The following is a 7,963-nucleotide window of genomic DNA, read 5'->3' as shown; positions in this document are numbered from 1 at the left end:
ATATATATATATAACATAACATAACGTATCATATATCATCCACACAAATACTTTATAATCAAAGTAAAATATTTGTCATAAAAAAATTTCAAAAATTTTGAAATATACGTAATACGTTCTCACTCATTCTAGAAATTCCTAGCGAACTCTATACATGAATCCTAAGAAACTATATTCTAGCTCCACGACTCGACACAAGATGATCTTAAGGATGCTGGAACTAGAGCTTTGATACCAACTGTGATGTCGTTGTTTTCACATATGGCTGCAGTCCAATGTGAACTCAGAGACGTCAAACATGCCATGCACCCATACTGTGTAACAACACGTTTTACCATCACAGTAATATCTCTCTAGTGAAATCAACAAGTGTTAGTACAAACTAGGCAAAAAAATGGAAATAAATCATTAGACATAATGTAGAAAGAGGTATCTAATATATATAATTATATCTCAACTGAATAAACTGAATACAACTGAAGTTTGAAATACATATGAAGTATCTCAATATGAGTCAACTAAAAATAAACTAAGGTACACAGCCTTTACAAGATGAAATACAAAACTCTAAATGTCCGAAAGGAAATATCAACTATGGTGGAGTCTTATCTACTAAAAACATGTGACAACGACTATGCTGGAAGTCCGTCATCCTGCGGCTCTCTGATACTCTGAGCTGCTGCCTGAAAGGAATTGAAAAATAAAAAGAGAAACAACAAGAGTGTTAGAGCGCTACAGCAAGGTCATCTCTATCCGCCCACAAGGAAAGGGCTACTAGATGTGATGGAGGCTCTATCTATTAAGTATAGTCTACCTAAATCATTTACCTTGTATCTAAATAGAAATTAATATTTAGAAACCTACAACACGAGATGTAGTACGTCGAGCGAAATAATCCAAACAAGGAAACTCTCATGTATATACCATATGTCTCAAATTGTAGATAAACAATATAAATAGAATTAATAATTAGAAACTCACAAAACAAAACTGGTACGTCGAACGAAATTATCTAAACAAGGAAACCCTTATGTATATACCATATGTCTCAAAATGTGAATCACTAATTATCAATTCCAAACTAGGAATAAAGGAAATTAATACAAGGAAGTAAATCATCGCAAATATCGGACCAAAAATATCTTTGTTCGCGGGGAAAATCGTCTTTGTTGATGTCATTATTTCCTTAAGCAACAGTTTATCGGTTACAAAAGATTCGGTCTTTTTATAAGATCCGGTTACAACAAAATCAAACAAAGAAAAAAAATTACAACTTTCCTTCTTTCGGAACAAATCGCAAGATCCTGTTTTGCGGTCTCTTGCTTGTGTGGGTTCTTTGCCTGCGCCGGGGTTAATCTGCGGACCACCGCGCGATCTTGATCCGGTCGGATCTACACGGTATGACGGGTGCTATTTTACAAAGGAAATAACAGCCAAGGGGATTATTTCGCCAAGGAAATAATAGCCCTAAGTAATCGAAATCGACCAAGCGAAATCGATACTCTTCTAGGGATCAAAAACCAAGTTTTGATACGGAGGATAACCGTGTGGATCTCAGATCTGATCTCTCTCGAACTCCTGCCTTATTTGACGTGGATGATCGCCAAAAACCAGATCTGAAAAGCCCGAGTCTTCCAAGCTCCAAAACTCCGAGGTTTAGCTCTTGATCCGGCAGAGTTTCACCTCCAAAGTTCAATCAAAAGTCCCACCTCTCAAAAATGAGCCCTCCTTCTCTATTTATAGGCATCTCAAACCAGATCTGGGCTCAGATCTGGGCCCAGATCTGGGTGGCTCGGCCAGGTGGCTCGGCCGGCCACCTAGGTGGCTTCACCGAGCCACCACTTGGTGGCTCAGTTTTGGCCGAGCCCTCCAGGTGTTTGGTTTTTTGCCTGTTTTCCGGTTTCGTGATTTATTTGAACTTCATTGTTGATCTGGGCTCTGATTTGGCAGTCCGGATCCTGATTTGGCAGTAAATCTGCTTTGGTGTTGTGGTCTAACGATCCTGCTTGGATATATCGCCCGATGGTTGGTTTGTCGAATCATCGTACCGAGCTGTGTTAAGGGACCTATAAGCAGTTTTATACGCCTACAGGTACCCCCTCCAAAGTATTTCAGCCTCATTTTTTTATAGAAGAGTCTGGAATACTTTGGATATGATTGTCCCAATCTTCAATCGGTGTAACGGGACCTTGGAATGGCTTCTATTCTTGATTCTTTTAATCCTCCAGGCTATTCGGTGCTTTGTCGAATGTCTGCAAGGGTTCCGGTGCTGCATTTATTGTCTGACCGTTGTCGGAATTTTGAACTTGAAGTCACTTCCTGATTTTCTGATCTTTAGCTCATGTTTGCTGTTTCAACATAGAACCGACCATCGATTGTTGGCGTTGAGTCTTCATTTGCAACGCGTTGTCCGGCGTTTGACACAATTTATACTCGTATGTCTGCTTGAGTCTTAAGAAGTAGTTTATACTCTTATACTTTTCGGAGTGTTGTTGAGTTATCCTTAAGAATATTTTTAGAAAAATACTCTCCAGAAACTTCTCAACAAAAATAGGGAATAGTTTATACTCGTATACCTTATTGGAGTACTAAGAATGAGCTGAACCGGCCTGATAATGACCCAAAAAAGGCAGTAATTAGGGTCAAAAAATCCTCCGACCCTTCCGAATATATGGGAGAGGAATGAATAAATAAGGGACTGAACCTTCGGTCGATTTGAAGTCATTTCGACACTCGGTTCAGCTCCAATTTGAATTTTGGTTCAAATCTGGTTCAAACTGGTTCAGAACTGGTTCAACCTGGTTCAAGACTGGTTCAAGACTGGTTCAGGACTGGTTTAGCCTGGTTCATCCTGGTTCAGGCTAGTTCATCCTGGTTTGGTCTGATTCAGCCTGGTCTGGTCTGGTTCAGCCTCATTTGAACTGATTTATCCTGGTCTGGTCTGGTTCAACCTGGCCTGGTCCGGTTCAAGGCTGGTTCAACACTATAAAAGAGCCTCTTTTCCTCTCTTTAGGGCCGGCCCCCCTTCTCCCTCTTTTGGATTTTTCTCTTCCCTCGTGCATCCTTACTCCTTCAAACCCTAAAATTCGTCCAAGATCCACCTTTCCCTTTGATCCTAGACTGAAAAATCCTTCAAAATCTCCATATATAAAGTTTCTCTCAGGCCCCTCGAGCACGTGGTTCGAGCCTCTTTCAAGATCTGATTTTTGTTGGATTCTCGAGTTTTTCCTCAGGTAAATCCTCCATAATTTTGGCATATTTCATGTTTAATTCAGTATATGAATTTGTGGGATTGCATATGAGGGTTAGGGTTGTGACTTGACGCCTCGAGCTTATATTTCAGGGGGTAGAATTTGGAGATCTGAGGGGTTTAAATGTAATAAAGAGGGGGTAAAATTTTGGGGTTAGAGTTTGTCACCCTAATTGAAATTTTTTGTATCTGATCCCTTGATTTATTTTGCAGATCACCATGTCGCATATCCCGAGAGGTCAGTCCCCTACTGCGTCGGCTGATGGCGTGCTTCCCTCGTACACTGGTGAGCTCTTTTCTGGTGTATTTCGAAATTTGTAGATTAATCCTTTTTTCCCGTTTTGTTCTCCTTGGTGAGACAATTGGGAAGAGCCTTGATTCTCCTTGGTGAGGATTGACGCTTTAAAAGATAGGTTTTGCTTGGTCAAAACCATATCTCAAAGTAAATAAAGGGGGCGCTTTGAAGCTGCATTGTGCGTTATAAGGCAGGGATATATTGTTGATATATCCTATCTTATGAATGCACAATGTGGCCAAATCGTCTCACCCTTTATAAAGCAGTGACTCTATCTTATCCATTCGTAAGATGAGTTCAACTTCCTCTTATAACTGAGACTAACAAACGCTTAATTACTTGTTTCCAGTGGGATATCCTTCTGGAGCGTTCTCATCTCATGCAGTATACGGGCGTCGTGACGAGTATTATTCGACCTCCGATGATTTTTCACCTATTCCACTTACTCCTCAGTTTGCTTCGGGCACGTCGACAGAGGTTGCCCAAGTGGTGAAGGAAGGTGGACATCGAGTTCTTCGACAGCTGATTACTGATGCGCCTTTCGTGAAGGATACCAGCTCTGTTCAGCCTCTCAAGAAGACTGACTTTTTGTTTGGTGACTCTGTTAGAGATCCTGATGCAGTGTTTATTGATGCCGAGCAGTGGCTTCATAACGATGACGGTGGCTTTCTATATTTGCCTAAGATTCCTCGACACCGCTCATTGACTGAGCTCAGGCGTCAGGCCGTTGTTAGACCCTAGAGGGGGGGTGATTATGGTCTTATGCTAATCTAATCCCAATTAATAGCAATTAAAATTATGTTGATCAATTTGTTCTTGCAAGAAAGAATATGATATGAATATGAGCAATAAAGATGAATAATATGTACGCCAACCAAAACACAAACACACGATATGTTCACGAGGTTCGGTCCCCACGACCTACGTCCCCGCTCCTCACCTCGAGGAGATATCCACTATCACAATCCGGTTTGGAAGCCGGAACTTCTACACACTCGGTTTACAAGTTCACCGAAAACTCTCACACTACACAATCACTCAACAATCACACTTTACACACTAAGTGTAGGAATCTAGCCCGTGTCCTCCTCCTCAAGTGCTCGATTACAACCTCTCCCTAGGTTCGTCAATCGACGCCACTCCTATTGGATTTGACCCCGTCTCTCTCTCCTCACACTTCTCTCGGTGTACAAGTGTGTTACAAGTGAAACTCACAAATAAAGGTTCAATACATGAGTTTGTTCTCAAATAACAAATGAGAACTCAGTGAAGCTCACACTCACTAAATCCCACACTACAACCCACAATATATAATATGAGAATATCAAGCTCAATAAGTGTGTGTGATAATAGTGAATAAAACTCAATAAATAACTTAATGAATATAGCTAATCAAATGAAAGTGAAATAATAAGCTATATAGGAAAGAGTTTAGAAAACTTCTCAATGAACAAGAAGAGCTGAAGAAATGATGATTCCAATAGGGTTTGAAAGCCTCTTCTTGTTGTAGAAAACTTCTTTTGAAAACAGATTGATGAAACAATTCTTAAACAGCTCTTAAACGCGATTAATAACTTGTTAAACAACAAACTTGGATTTCTTGGATATTGGAGAAGAAGAGCAGCAATGGAGTATATATAGCACCCCAATACAACAGCTAAAAATAAGTATAAGACCAAAAAGTCCATTTGAAAAACTAGCCGTTAGGCTCATTCTGACAATTCGTCGGTCGACCGGTACGGTCGACCGATTAGTTCAAAATCCCAGAGAAACGAGGTTTTAAAGCTGGCGGTCGACCGACGGAGAAAGCGGTCGACCGACGGAAATTCCGGTCGACCGGAGGGATCTCTGGAAATTTACTCAGAAAAGGAACAATTGTCGGTCGACCGTGCCAATCGACCGAATTCTGATATACACAAAAATGTCAGGTTTTGGGTAGTTTTGAAAATTCGTTAAAAATATCAAATCACATCCAAAAATAGTGAAACTTTGGGGAAAGTTTCTAAATGATGAAATGAACATGTTTGAAAAAGAATTTCTGGAAAATTAATTTTCGTTTGTGAAAACTACCTGTTTTTGAAGAATGATTAGAAAACCTGTATTTTTATGAAAGTGAAAGTTGATATAGGACTTGTAAATATTCATATATATATTGTGCATATAATATATGTATATAGTGAAGTATGAAGGAGCTGTAAACATGAGATAAAGTATTTTAACAACGTTTAATGAAAAATCATCTATATGATAGAAAACGTCAAAAATCGTGTTAAGTGTATATATATTGAGCTTAGATATAATCATACTATATATGTAAGTAAACTAAACATATACCTAGGTAAATCCACGCAAATGAACTTGAATCTTTAACGCTTGATTAACGCGTGTTGAAATACCTGAAAAAAGAACATAAACACAAAACACTAGAAAACTTATTAGTAATAAATTGTTTGTCAAATCATCATCAAAACTATAGGGTCAACAATCTCCCCCTTTTTGATGATGGCAAATAATTTATACATGAATAATACATATATACTGATAATCCACATATAAGCCAAAACAAGGGTAAATCATAACAAGACCATATATATATATATATATAAAAGAAACAATTTGCAATTTGTAAGCTATATGTGGTATTTTCTCCCCCTTTTGACAGCATCAAAAAAGGGAAAAATGAAAGATAGGAGCAGTGCTCCCCCTGCTTATAAGCATAGATAAAAAATAAAGAATTGTATGTCAAAGGCTCCCCCTGTCAAAAAGACTGAAAGACATCTACGGATCATATATACATGAGCTAAACCAACAACTATCCATTTAAACATATGCAAAAATGATACGAGTAACTCAAGTTCTATAAACAAAACATGATTATAGCCTTAACATAACATGATAAACTGGCATAAGTAATTACAAAACATCATTTTAACATCATAGATTTGCATAAATATACAAAAACTAAACAGTGCAAAGAACTTATGACAGGCAACAAGTATTTACCACACATCAAATTATGAATGTTGTTTCAACAATGCATTGATTCATAAAAGAAATAAATTAAACACAATAGGCCACAAAATATCACATAAGCATTAGAAGCAATATGGTTTTGCACAAAACATGAATTCGTTCACAGGATAGTAAATTTTACATAAAAGATCACACAAAACCATACATAGTTTGTTCCACAAAGTATCATAGAGTTATTACACTCAAATAAAACAGAGTTATCAAATCAGTCATCTCCAAAAGAGAACATCAAAAACAAAGATAACCATCACATAAAGAAACTCAACTCAGTCATCACCAGCACCATCACCACCATCACCATCACCATCATCACCACCTCCAGAATCAGAAGAGCCTGATCCATCAGCAGAATCCTCACCATAATCAGACTCAGAATTAGAAGGGATCCCGAGAGACGTACACTGAAATGAAAGAATAGTCCTAACATCCTTCTGAATGGATGAGACTTGCTTCTGAATACCTGAGTACTGAGTCTCAAGGCGATCCAGACGGTCACAAATATCAGAAGTGGAAGAGGTGGAGGCTCTAGAACGGGAGTGAGAAGATGATGAAGGAGTGAATCAAGGGCCATCTGCATTCTAGAAAGAGAGACCTTATCAAAGAAATCTCTCATAGATTCAATCTTAGGTTCATTTGTAAGATCAACATTGAAGTGTTTGAAGATGTGGGTGAGAAAGGAGCCAAAAGGTAGAAATTTTGTATGCTTTGACGCCATATTATTGATAAAGATAGTTGCCCAATCTACTTTGATTTTGGCAAAAATGGCGTAAACAGCATTAATTTTATCAGAAGCGAAATGATCAAAGCTACCGGTTTTGGGAATTAAGTTCTGAGCAATAATTCTGGCAATGAGTCTTGCATTAGGATTAAGAGAATTGTTGCTCATTGGGTAAGAGCAACCAGGCTTAAACATGAGTGGGTTAACATCTGGATTACCAACATCAACAGACATGAGATGAACGTCACTTGTTGGGATATTAAGAATCCCCGCAAGTTCGTTTGCAGAAAAGGTAATTTCAACATTTTTCACTGATGATGTAATGGTTAAACTACCATCAGCAGAAGATGTTGTGGACAGGTTCGCATAAAACAGATAAACAAGAAATGGATAATAAGGAACTTTATGTCCCTCATCTAGCAACCTATCTAACCCAACATTGTGTAAATTTAGAGCAAATTAACAAAATGCCCTAAAACTGAAACCCTAGATGAGAAAGTAGACATTAGAACTCAGAAATCAAAAGGTAAAGGAAGAAATTACCCACAAAACTGATGAGAAAAGACTGAAAATAGCAGCGGTTGAATCCAAGCGGCCGACCGAAAAAAAAAATTGTAACCCTAGGTTTGCGATTTCAAAATGAGGAGGAAGAAGAGGGGTCGGGTGT

Source organism: Asparagus officinalis, chromosome 7 (genome assembly GCF_001876935.1).
Source record: "Asparagus officinalis chromosome 7, Aspof.V1, whole genome shotgun sequence".
Classification (NCBI taxonomy): Eukaryota; Viridiplantae; Streptophyta; class Magnoliopsida; order Asparagales; family Asparagaceae; genus Asparagus; species Asparagus officinalis.
The sequence above is the reverse complement of the archived record's forward strand: the minus strand, read 5'-3'. Positions refer to the sequence as shown.